We start from the raw sequence: 14,119 nt of genomic DNA, 5'->3' as shown, positions 1-14,119 counted from the left end.
TTCCCCAGTGTGGTAAGCTAGAATGGCAAATTCTGATCTTTATATTGGAGTATGTCTTTCTGATACTGCATGTTAAATTGGCTATCTTATAGGGAGATGGGCACCTTACAGTATCTGATAGGTCGATGTTGTAATGAGGTTTCCGTTTTCCAAATGTAATCAAGTCTTTGGCATTTGAATCCCAAGTTCTGTAAGAAAGTAAGAACGGCCATACTGGGTCAGACTAATGGTCCATCTAGCCCAGTATCCTGTCTTCCAACAGTGGCCAACGCCAGGTGCCCCAGAGGGAATGAACAGAACAGGTAATCATCAAGTGATCCATCTTCAGTCGTCCACTCCCAGCTTCTGGCAAACAGAGGCTATGGACACTCAGAGCATGGCGTTGTAAATTTGCCTTACCAGAGTACACACTGCAGCTCTACTGAACTGAGACAAAAACTAAGAAACTAAGCTGTATACCTATTATTAGCTTCAGCGTATTCACTACCTTCAGCTGTTTGGGTTCCTGTGACAAAGAGGCCATCACTGATTGGGAGTAATTTTTTCTTGATAGAAGTGAAAACCCAAATTTGGCTAGATTTCATTGGGTACAGTCTGAGCCATAAAACTATGACAATTTCCCATATTATTTAGTGAAAGGACCATCTATTTTTAAAATAATATAACTCCACAAGTCTGGATTCTCATCCAGATCTCTTTGGGATGGATATCTTTGTGAGCTTTCAAAAACTTCAGATGATTGGAGAAACAGCCCATCTCACAATACATCAGTACTTTGACTTCCCATCCTGGCCAAAATCACTGAGTGCAAGAATGTTTGTTTGACATTCCCGCCTTCCCCACCCCAAAAAAACCAACAACAGTTTACTGAATATTTTGTACTCTGGTCAGCTAAATTCAATTTGATTGAAGTCTGGGGCAAACATTTACCTGTTTCTTATTTTATCCATTTTGGGTCACTTCAATGCAACTTTGTGATCAAAATTGAGCTTCAGCAGCCATGGTTAGTTATAAATCAGGACAAGATGGGGAGGATATTAACTGAGGGAAGTGGAGATATCAAATCATATTTGATTTCACATGAATTGTCAGGAAAACTCATTGAAAGTCAAGAAACCTAGGAAATGATGGAGCTACCTGCCTCTGGTTGGTGAATTGCTTAAGAATGAGTATTGCACATACAGAGATAAGCTTTTTGGACACACGAAAATGCCAGTGTGTTTCTCTATAGCCATTTTGGTGTATTTAAAAGACAGATATGCCCAGACCTAAACCCTGAACTTTGAAACAGTTCAAAATCCAAGCCTGGATCTGAATGTAGCAGCTGGCACATCTATTTCTAATGAGTTATTACTGTTGATTGCTTGCATTGTGGTATTACCTAGAAAACCCAATCCACATTATGTTGGACGCTGTACAAGCTAACAGTATGTCTAAGTTGCAATTTAAAGCCCGTGTCTGGCCTGTGCCTTTGGCTTGGGCTAAGGGACTGTTTAATTGCAATCTAGATGTTTGGGCTTGGTCTGGAGCTTGGGCTGTAGGATCCTGCAAGGTGTGAGGGTCCGCATTGCAATTAAACAGACACTTAACCTGTGCCCTGCAAGCCAGAGTCAGCTGGCACAGTCCAGCCGCACGTGTCTAATTGCAGTGTAGACGCACCCTAAAAGACAGCCCCTAGGTCCCACCCCAGAGAATTGACTGTCTAAACTGTGACCAAGACATGACTTGAGGTGTAGGATGTAAGGAGAGGGAGGCAAGGGCAACAGAAGTGGGAACATAAGGTAGCAATTATTAGCACTAAGTGTGTAACACAGCGGCATTAGAGCTTGATCTTTTTAAAAAAAGTTTTATCTGTATTGGATCTATTATTCCCAAACCTTCTGGTGTTCAAAACTCAGATCTGAATCCAGATCTTAGTTTTTGGCTCAATCCTGCAAGGTGCTGAGCACTTCCCATGAGGGGCTGAGTACCCTCAACTACCACTGAAAACTCTGCGAAGCTGAGGTCATTCAGTACCTGGCAGGAGATTCTCTGCACCTCATAGGGGATTGGGCTCTTTATAGCTCAGGCCCATCTTTGATTTAAATAAGGTTTTAATTTTTTGGTGTACCTCAGTGTAACTAATCGTTGTCACTCTTACAACACAAGGACAAACTGTTGGCACACACAGAGGTGTAGAAACAGGCACCTGGGTGCAATATCTGTAGCAAGATTTGAGACAACTTCCTACTGTACATTTTTGAGAGAGAGCCAAGTGCTTGTGCTCTGTAATTGTGTATTCAGTCACTGAATATGGATAGCATTTACAAGTGCAATGTAACATGTTGACAACCCTGCACACATAAATATGTATCATTTATTTCAGCTGTAGCCCAGTGAAAGAGAAATGAAAAGGGACTGTTTTTATTTTATTCTATTTTTTGCAATGGCTAAGCAAACTATTACATGATTTATAAAGGAAAGTGGGAGTCCTAATGGCTTAACTGCCAATTCAAGATAAAGGACTTCAGATCTACAGGCTCTGCTTCCTAAAACATTTGTATCTCTTGCTCAGATCCCACCAATTATTCCTTCCTTTGCAGCTATTAGCTCTTGAACTCCCTAGTTTGTTCTATATCTCTTTTCGATGACTTTTCAAAATTCAGATCATTCTAAAGTAAAAGCTTTAGCTATCCTTTAAACCAAGACATCTTTTTCTTTCTAACATCAGGATTTCTCCCTTTGATAACTTCAAATGCTTTTCCCCCTTCTGCACCAAGTACTTAATTCTCACCAATGGTTTTGCTTTTCGATCACATCTTGCAATAACAAACTGTATGTTGTTTATCTCCTTCGGTCAGTTATCTTTTTTTATTTCCCAGCCATGTTGGTATAAACAGCGCTATTACTTGTATAATACCGTTGTGGGTTTTTTCCTAATTACCTAAAAATTCACTTGCTCTTTAAACAAAATGTAAGCTTTCTTTATGTGTTAGCAGAGCTGCACAACTGGGGTTTTCATCCTGTGCATTGCTCTCTCTGGCTCTGAAATAAATAAAAGCCAAGATTTTGCATTTCATAACCTCAAAGTCCTCTGAGTAGTTTCACCTCCAGGGCTGGGTAACTGAGCATTTTGAAGCAGCTTAGAGAGAAAAGTGGGGTGGGGGAGAAAGGCAGGGGAAAAGGCAGTAAATGAGAATATAATTTGAGGTTTTCATTACTCTGATTAAACTAAATAACAAATAGCAACAATAGCAGCAGCAGAAAAGCAAACCTAGAGTAAGTGTGAGTGAAAGAGAATGGTTTTATAATTTAAAACATATAGTATATTAGTATTTCAACCTTGCATCATGAAAAAAACCAATTCATTGCTCGTAATGACTGGTATTTATTTAGCACCTTTCATCCCAGAGTATTCTAAAGTGTGTTACATTCTTAAGAAACTGAAGGAATCTCTTCACCCACCACTGAAATGCAGCCACACAGCGGGTGTACTGCCGGGCTATGCCACCGTTTTGGACTGGAAATGAGAGTCCCACAGACATTCTACCAGAGAAATGGATTCACTAGACTGAAAATAGTGACTCATGGGTGCTGAGGAACTGGACTATTTTTACTGAGATCACAGGGGTAATTGTAGTTAAGAAAAATGTTGCTGGTCACATGAGGGTTTGGCCAGGATACCACCTTCCTCCTTCCCACAGTGAAGTAGCAAAATTTGCAGATGACACACAATTATTCCCATTAAGCCCAAAGCTGACTGTGAAGAGTTACAAAATGGCAGATGAAATTTAATTTTGATAAGTGCAAAATAATGGACATTGGAAAAAAGAATCCAGCTACACATATATAATGATGGGTTCTAAATTAGCTGTTACCACTCAAGAAAGATCTTGGAGTAATCAGGATAGTTCTCTAAAAATTTCAACTTAATGTGCAGCAGTGGTCAAGAAGGCTAACAGAATATTAAGAACTATTAGGAAAGAGACAGAAAATAAGACAGAAAATATCTCATGCCTTATAAAAGTCCATGGTGTGACCATATCTTGAATACTGCGTCCACTTCTGGTCACCCCATCTCAAAAAAGGATAAAGTTGAAATAGAAAAGGTTCAGAGAAGGACAACATAGGTGATCAAGGCTATGGAACGGCTTCCAGATGAGGAGAGACTAAAAAGATTAGGGCTGTTCAGTTTAGAAAAGAAATGACTGAAGGAGGAATATTATAGAGGTTTATGAAATCATGAATGGTGTGGAAAAATGAATAGAGAAGTGCCATTTACCCTTTCCTACAATACAAAAACCAGGAGTCACCTGGTGAAATTAATAGGCTTAATACAAACAAGAGGAAGTACTTTTTTACACACTGCACAATTAATCGGTGGAACTCCTTGCCAGGGGATGTTGTGATGGCCAAAAGCATTACTGGGTTCAAAAAAGAACTGTCCATCAATGGTTATGCAACCCCATGCTTCGGGTGATCCTAAACCTCTGATACCAGAAGCTGGAGGCAGGGCAAGACAGAGGAGGATCACTCAAACTGCCCTGTTCTATACACTCCCCCTGAAGCTCTGATATTGGCCCCTGTCAGAGACAGGATATTGGGCCAGATGGATCCTTGATCTAACCCGGTATGGCAGCTCTTCTGTTCTTTACATGTGTCAAGGTTCCTCCCCCACTCTGAACTCTAGGGTACAGATGTGGGGACCTGCATGAAAAACCTCCTAAGCTTATCTTTACCAGCTTAGGTCAAAACTTCCCCAAGGTACAAAATATTACCCCCGTTATCCTTGGAATGGCCGCTACCACCACCAAACTAATACTGGTTACTGGGGAAGAGCTGTTTGGACGCGTCCTTGCCCCCAAAATACTTCCCAAAACCTTGCACCCCACTTCCTGGACAAGGTTTGGTAAAAAGCCTCACCAATTTGCTTAGGCGACTACAGATCCAGACCCTTGGATCTTAAGAACAATGAACAATCCTCCCAACACTTGCACCCCCCCTTTCCTGGGAAATGTTGGATAAAAAGCCTCACCAATTTGCATAGGTGACCACAGACCCAAACCCTTGGATCTGAGAACAATGAAAAAGCATTCAGTGTTTTACAAGAAGACTTTTAATAAAAAATAGAAGTAAATAGAAATAAAGAAATTCCCCCTGTAAAATCAAGATGGTAGATATCTTACAGGGTAATTAGATTCAAAAACATAGAGAACCCCTCTAGGCAAAACCTTAAGTTACAAAAAAGATACACAGTCAGAAATAGTTATTCTATTCAGCACAATTCTTTTCTCAGCCATTTAAAGAAATCATAATCTAACACATACCTAGCTAGATTACTTACTAAAAGTTCTAAGACTCCATTCCTGTTCTGTCCCCGGCCAAGACGACTACAGACAGACACAGACCCTTTGTTTCTCTCCCTCCTCCCAGCTTTTGAAAGTATCTTGTCTCCTCATTGGTCATTTTGGTCAGGTGCCAGCGAGGTTACCTTTAGCTTCTTAACCCTTTACAGGTGAGAGGAGCTTTCCCCTGGCCAGGAGGGATTTCAAAGGGGTTTACCCTTCCCTTTATATTTATGACACGCCCCCCAAATCTCAGCTAGGGTGAAACACTGGCTGGGATTTCTTCCTGGAGCTCTAGGAAAACAGAGTTAATAAGACACATGCATCTCTAAATATACTACCAAGTACATAAAGACTAACAATATTTTCCACATCTCAAGGACGATTTTAACCAGTTGATTCTGGGAAACTTTCACAGGAGAGTGCATCAGCCACTTTGTTAGAAGCTCCTGAGATGTGTTGGATGTCGAAATCAAAATCTTGGAGAGCTAAACTCCACCGAAGAAGTTTTTTGTTAGTTTTTTTGACGGTGTGAAGCCACTTTAGTGCAGCATGGTCGGTTTGCAGGTGGAAACGCCGTCCCCAAACATATGGGCGTAGCTTTTCCAGAGCGTAGACAATGGCATAACATTCTTTTTCAGTGACTGACCAGTTGCTTTCCCTCTCAGACAGTTTTTTGCTGAGAAACACTACAGGGTGGAATTCTTGATCAGGTCCTTTCTGCATTAAAACTGCTCCCACACCACGCTCGGATGCATCTGTGGTTACTAGGAACGGTTTGTCAAAGTCTGGGGCCCTTAGTACAGGGTCAGACATGAGTGTCGCTTTAAGCTTGTTAAAGGCCTTCTGACACTTTCCGGTCCACTGAACAGCATTTGGCTGTTTCTTTTTGGTTAGGTCTGTCAGTGGGGCAGCGATTTGGCTGTAGTGCGGTACAAATCGTCTGTAATAACCGGCCAAGCCTAAGAAGGATTGAACCTGTTTCTTTGACTTTGGGACAGGCCACTTTTGGATAGCATCCACTTTGGCCTGTAGGGGGCTGATAGTTCCTTGACCCACCTGGTGTCCAAGGTAAGTCACTCTGTTTAGGCCTATTTGACACTTCTTAGCCTTAACAGTTAGTCCTGCCTCCCTTATGCGCTCAAGGACTTTTTGTAGATGTTCCAGGTGGTCTGCCCAGGAATCCGAAAATATGGCCACATCGTCAAGGTAGGCGACTGCATATTCTCCTAATCCCGCTAGGAGACCATCTACAAGTCTTTGGAAAGTGGCGGGTGCATTTCGCAGCCCGAAAGGGAGTACATTAAATTCATACAGCCCGAGATGTGTGATGAAGGCTGACCTTTCCTTGGCAGATTCATCTAGCGGTACCTGCCAGTACCCCTTGGTTAAGTCCAAGGTAGAGATGAACTGGGCCCTTCCCAGTTTCTCTAATAGTTCATCTGTGCGTGGCATGGGATAGTTGTCTGGGCGAGTTACAGCATTTAGCTTACGGTAGTCCACGCAAAAACGTATTTCCCCATCTGGTTTGGGAACTAGAACCACTGGAGATGCCCATGCACTTTCAGAGGGGCGGATTACACCCATCTGTAACATATCCTGGATCTCCCGTTCTATAGCAGTTTTAGCTTGAGGAGACACCCGGTAAGGTTGAACCCTAATTGGGTGAGCATTACCTGTGTCAATGGAGTGGTATGCCCGTTCAGTCTGTCCTGGGGTGGCTGAGAACGTTGGCGCGTAGCTAGTGCACAGCTCCTGGATCTGCTGTCGCTGCATACGCCCAAGGGTCATGGAGAGGTTCACCTCTTCCACACCACCAGCACATTTCCCTTCGTAGTAGACACCTTCAGGCCACTCAGCGTCGTCTCCTCCCTGGGCTGTAAACTGACAAACCTTTAATTCTCTGGAATAAAAGGGCTTTAGAGAATTAATATGATACACCTTAGGCTTTCGGTTGGAGGTGGGGAATGCTATGAGATAATTAACAGCTCCCAGGCGCTCCTGGACCACGAATGGCCCTTCCCACGATGCTTCCATTTTATGGGCCTGGAGTGCCTTTAAGACCATGACCTGGTCTCCTACTTTGAAGGAACGCTCTCTGGCATGTTTATCATACCAGGCTTTTTGCTCTTTTTGAGCATCCTGTAAGTTTTCTCTAGCAAGGGCTAAAGAGGTTCGGAGGGTGTTTTGTAGGTTGGTTACAAAGTCCAGAATGTTAGTTCCTGGAGAAGGTGTAAATCCCTCCCATTGCTGCTTCACCAACTGCAATGGCCCCTTAACCTCACGGCCATATACAAGTTCAAATGGGGAAAACCCTAAACTGGGATGTGGTACAGCTCTGTAGGCAAAGAGCAACTGCTGCAATACTAGGTCCCAATCATTGGAGTGCTCATTTACGAATTTACGTATCATGGCCCCCAAAGTTCCATTAAACTTCTCCACCATGCCATTTGTTTGATGATGGTAAGGAGTGGCAACCAAGTGATTTACCCCATGAGCTTCCCAAAGGTTTTTCATAGTTCCTGCCAGGAAATTAGTCCCTGCATCTGTGAGGATGTCGGAGGGCCAACCTACCCTGGCAAAAATGTCTGCTAGTGCCTGGCACACACTTTTAGCCCTGGTGTTGCTTAGAGCTACTGCTTCCGGCCATCGGGTGGCAAAATCCATGAAAGTCAGTATGTACTGCTTTCCTCTGGGTGTCTTTTTCGGAAAAGGACCCAGAATATCCACAGCTACTCGCTGAAATGGAACTTCAATGATGGGGAGTGGCTGGAGAGGAGCTTTGACCTGGTCTTGGGGTTTTCCCACTCTTTGGCACACCTCACAAGACTGGACATAGGTAGAAACATCCTTGCCCATTCCCTCCCAGTGGAATGACCCCCCCAAACGGTCTTTGGTCCTGTTCACCCCAGCATGGCCACTAGGGTGATCATGGGCTAAGCTCAAGAGCTTGGCCCGGTATTTAGTTGGAACTACCAACTGTCTCTGAGGATGCCAGTCTTCCTGGTGTCCCCCAGAAAGAGTTTCCTTGTATAAAAGTCCTCTTTCTACAACAAACCTGGATCGATTAGAAGAGCTGAGAGGCGGTGGGTTGCTCCGTGCCGCCGTCCAAGCTCTCTGGAGGCTTTCATCTGCTTCCTGTTCGGTCTGGAACTGTTCCCTTGATGCTGGAGACATCAGTTCCTCATGGGATTGTGGACCTAGGCTTGGTCCCTCTGGAAGCGATATAGGGGATGGAGCTGTTTCTGTTGACTGTGAACCGCTCTCCGCTGGTGCACTATGTTGGGATTCAGGCTCCGGCTGAGCCTCTTGTGTAGGGTTATCGGCTGCTGCCAGTTCAGGTTCGGTGGGGCCCTCTGGTGTTGAGGTTGCAAGTACTGGATTCAGTGCTGACACGGGGTCTGGTGTTGGTTGTTTGGCTGGTTCCGGTTCTGGGACTGGTTCCGTCTGGGTCTCTGGGACTGGATCCACTACTGCTGTTGCAGACATTGGCCTGGGGTCCAGGTCCATCACCTCTGACTGGGTCCTGATAGAAGTTTCCGGAACAGAGCTAGGCCTCACGGCTTGTTTAGCCTGGTTGCGGGTGACCATTCCCACCCTCTTGGCCTGCTTCACATGATTGGCCAAGTCTTCCCCCAACAGCATGGGGATGGGATAATCATCATAGACTGCAAAAGTCCACATTCCTGACCAGCCCTTGTACTGGACAGGCAACTTGGCTGTAGGCAAATTGAAAGAGTTGGACTTGAAGGGTTGAATCGTCACTTGGATCTCTGGGTTGATTAAATTGGGGTCCACTAAGGAAGCATGGATAGCTGACACTTGTGCTCCGGTGTCCCTCCACGCGGTGACCTTCTTCCCACCCACACTCACAGTTTCCCTCCGCTCCAAGGGTATCTGGGAGGTATCTGGGCCTGTGGACCTCTGGTGTGATTCCGGTGCAATGAACTGTAATCTGTTGGGGTTCTTGGGGCAGTTGGCCCTTACATGCCCCAGCTCGTTACATTTAAAACATCGTCCAGCTGACGGGTCACTGGGGCGAGGAGGGTTGCTGGAGAACGGGGTGGTGGGACGATAAGGGGTCTGGAGGGTTCTTTGGGAGGTAGGTGGGGCTTTGGGTGGCCCCCGGTAATAGGGTGTGGTCTGGGGTGGTCCCTTCTGGTCTCCGCTTCAACTGCGACCAGTTTTCTTCTTCTCTGCCACCTCCACCCATCTGGCTCCAATCTCTCCTGCCTCAATTACAGTTTTGGGTTTCCCATCTAGGATGTATCTTTCTATTTCCTCAGGAACACCCTCTAAGAATTGTTCCATTTGCATTAGGAAGGGCAAATTTACTGGAGATTCAGCACTTGCTCCTGATATCCAGGCATCCCAATGTTTTACAATGTGGTAGGCATGTCGGGTAAATGACATGTCTGGTTTCCACCTTAGGGCTCTGAACCTCCGACGAGACTGCTCGGGTGTTATCCCCATTCTGACTCTCGCCTTGGATTTAAACAGTTCATACTTGTTCATGTGTTCTTTAGGCATTTCAGCTGCCACCTCAGCTAAGGGTCCACTGAGCTGCGGCCTCAGCTCTACCATGTATTGGTCAGTAGAGATGTTGTACCCAAGGCAGGCCCTTTCGAAGTTTTCTAAGAAGGCCTCAGTATCATCACCTGCCTTGTAGGTGGGGAACTTTCTGGGATGGGAAGTGGTACCTGGAGAAGGATTGTTAGGGTTTGTTGGTATATTCTGCTGGGCCTTTATCCTCTCCATCTCCTCCACATGCTTCCTCTCTTCTTCCCTCTCCTCCTTCTTCAGCCGCATGAGTTCTATCTGTCTTTCATGTTCCCTTTGTTTTTCCTCAGCCTGAAATTTGGCTAATTCCAGCTGTAGTCGAGCTGAGGATTTGGCCATTCTAACCTCTCTGTTTTTAACTAACTTTACACCCGAGGTTTAGAAATAAACAAACAAAACTTGGCTGTAAAATTTTGCTGTGCTGGAATAGAATACCTATTCTCTGATAGTGATTGTCAGCCTACAAAAAAAGACAATTCCCTTGTCTCTGCTCTGGGCCCAAATTAAAGCAAAAAACCTCCAACTACTTGGAAACCTGCTTACCCAGCCCAAAGAAGAAAAAAAAATTTCTTTTCAAACCTGTGCTCCTTGTAAAACAAAAAAAAATCAAAATCCTAAAAAAAAAACCCTGCCACTTTTGTCTCCAGGCAAATGGGTAGAGCACACCCCCCCTATTTACTTTTAGGAAGAAAAGAAAAAAAAAACCTCTGGGTTGGAAGACTGTGAATTTCCCTGCAGGAGTTAAGTACCCTGCCTCCAGGCAAAGAAAACCTGCAATTCACAAGATAATCCCCTTTTGTCTCTGCTTGGCCACAAAGCAGAGAGAAACCAAGCTGCTTTCAGTTTCAAAGCTGCTTCCTGGACTTCCTAAAAATTCCTTTTTAAAATCTGTATTTCTAGTTCAAAAAATCTCAACTGGATCTCAAAATGATTTCAGGTTAATCCCACCACTGTGCCACCATGTCAAGGTTCCTCCCCCACTCTGAACTCTAGGGTACAGATGTGGGGACCTGCATGAAAAACCTCCTAAGCTTATCTTTACCAGCTTAGGTCAAAACTTCCCCAAGGTACAAAATATTACCCCCGTTATCCTTGGAATGGCCGCTACCACCACCAAACTAATACTGGTTACTGGGGAAGAGCTGTTTGGACGCGTCCTTCCCCCCAAAATACTTCCCAAAACCTTGCACCCCACTTCCTGGACAAGGTTTGGTAAAAAGCCTCACCAATTTGCTTAGGCGACTACAGATCCAGACCCTTGGATCTTAAGAACAATGAACAATCCTCCCAACACTTGCACCCCCCCTTTCCTGGGAAATGTTGGATAAAAAGCCTCACCAATTTGCATAGGTGACCACAGACCCAAACCCTTGGATCTGAGAACAATGAAAAAGCATTCAGTGTTTTACAAGAAGACTTTTAATAAAAAATAGAAGTAAATAGAAATAAAGAAATTCCCCCTGTAAAATCAGGATGGTAGATATCTTACAGGGTAATTAGATTCAAAAACATAGAGAACCCCTCTAGGCAAAACCTTAAGTTACAAAAAAGATACACAGTCAGAAATAGTTATTCTATTCAGCACAATTCTTTTCTCAGCCATTTAAAGAAATCATAATCTAACACATACCTAGCTAGATTACTTACTAAAAGTTCTAAGACTCCATTCCTGTTCTGTCCCCGGCCAAGACGACTACAGACAGACACAGACCCTTTGTTTCTCTCCCTCCTCCCAGCTTTTGAAAGTATCTTGTCTCCTCATTGGTCATTTTGGTCAGGTGCCAGCGAGGTTACCTTTAGCTTCTTAACCCTTTACAGGTGAGAGGAGCTTTCCCCTGGCCAGGAGGGATTTCAAAGGGGTTTACCCTTCCCTTTATATTTATGACAACATGCCACAAGGTCTTTTATTATCACAAGTGGTCATGAAGACCTTTGTTTTCCACTTCTAAAAATCAGCCCCTCTAGCAGTTCAGTGCCCCTTAGCACCATATTGGCTCACTTGTTCTATCAAATTGTCTTAAGTTATCTAAGAAGTTGGTACAGCAATTAGTAAGTATGCTAGCTTTCCAAAAATACATGTACACTTTTGCACTGCACAGAACAAACTCCAGCACATACATGCAAGCAATTCTTGATTTAAGTATGCATGTACTTATATGCTTGTGCATTGTGTATTGACAGGAAAAATACAGGTTGGTTGTTTGACCACAGTGAAGCCAAGCTTTTTGAAACACATCACGTAAGTAAGGCACATCACAGAAAATGGAGAAACTGGATGCTTCTGATGATGGTGAAATCACTGGTTCCAGAATCTGAATAATCTTGTAATCCTAGAATCATAGAATATCAGGGTTGAAAGGGACCTCAGGAGGTCATCTAGTCCAACCCCCTGCTCAAAGCAGGACCAATCCCCAACTAAATCATCCCAGCCAGTGCTTTCTCAAGCCTGACCTTAAAAATATCTAAGGAAGGAGATTCCACCACCTCCCTGGGTAACGCATTCCAGTGTTTCACCACCCTCCCAGTGAAAAAGTTTTTCCTAATATCCAACCTAAACCTCCCCCACTGCAACTTGAGACCATTACTCCTTGTCCTGTCCTCTTCTACCACTGAGAATAGTCTAGAACCATCCTCTTTGGAACCCCCTTTCAGGTAGTTGAAAGCAGCTATCAAATCCCCCCTCATTCTTCTGTTCCGCAGACTAAATAATCCCAGTTCTCTCAGCCTCTCCTCATAAGTCATGTGTTCCAGTCTCCTAATCATTTTTGTTGCCCTCCGTTGGACTCTTTCCAATTTTTCCACATCCTTCTTGTAGTGTGGGGCCCAAAACTGGACACAGAACTCCAGATGAGGCCTCACCAATGTCGAATAGAGGGGAACGATCACGTCCCTCGATCTGCTGGCAATGCCCCTACCTATACATCCCAAAATGCCATTGGCCTTCTTGGCAACAAGGGCACATTGTTGACTCATATCCAGCTTCTCGTCCACTGTAACTCCTAGGTCCTTTTCTGCAGAACTGCTGCCGAGCCATTCGGTCCCTAGTCTGTAGCAGTGCATAGGGTTCTTCCGTCCTAAGTGCAGGACTCTGCACTTGTCCTTGTTGAACCTCATCAGATTTCTTTTGACCCAATTTGTCTAGGTCCCTCTGTATCCTATCCCTACCCTCCAGCGTATCTACCTCTCCTCCCAATTTAGTGTCATCTGCAAACTTGCTGAGGGTGCAATCCACACCATCCTCCAGATCATTTTTGAAGATATTGAACAAAACCAGCCCCAGGACTGACCCTTGGGGCACTCCACTTGATACCGGCTGCCAACTAGACATGGAGCCACTGATCACTACCCGTTGAGCTTGAAAATCTAGCCAACTTTCTATCCACCTTATAGTCCATTCATCTAGCCCATACTTCTTTAACTTACTGGCAAGAATACTGTGGCATTGTCTACATATGTAACAAAATGCCTTATATAACCAACTTAATGATATTTATCTTTTGAATGGATGACTGTTTACTTACAGCCAAGTAGTTGGTTGAGTGAGTTTTTTTGCCACTGTATATTCTCTGTTTGTATGAAGTGCATTTTTTCTGTTGTAATATTTTGCTATAATACAGTACAGCTGTAGTCTGCAAAAGAGACATAATATGTTTGAAAAACAAAAGCAAGGGCTGAGTGAGTACACTGGGGCTTGTGCCCATACACTTCTGAAAATCTGGCCCTGTATGTGTAAGCTAATTTAAAGAAGAAAAGGTAATGTGAGACTAATATTTACTACAGCAATGTCATCTCTCTGCAATGACTGTTATTTCGAAACACAGGGATAGTCTCCAAAAGGGTTGAGGAGAAAGCGAGAGAACTAATATACAAAGCTGCTGTGTTCATTACAATTTCTGGTGTGCACTTTGGAAAAATAGGAATTACGATCCTTACCCTCTTTTATCCAGTATTTTTCAATCATAGATCTCCAAGTGCTTTAATAATAATAAAAGATAATGTCTAGTGCTTATATAGCACTTTTCATCTTTAGATAACAAAGCGCTTTAGAAAGACAGGTGAGCATCAGTATCTCCAGTACCTCCAGTAATGTTCAACGTATTCATAAATGATCTGGAAAAATGGGTAAACAATGAGTTGGCAAAATTTGCAGATGATACAAAACTACTCAAGATAGTTAAGTCCAAAGCAGACTGTGAAGAGTTACAAAGGGATCTCACAAAACTGGGTGACTGGGC

This window comes from Lepidochelys olivacea (genome assembly GCF_965140295.1).
Source record: "Lepidochelys olivacea isolate rLepOli2 genome assembly, chromosome: 3".
In the NCBI taxonomy this organism is placed as follows: Eukaryota; Metazoa; Chordata; order Testudines; family Cheloniidae; genus Lepidochelys; species Lepidochelys olivacea.
This window is presented reverse-complemented; position numbering follows the sequence as displayed.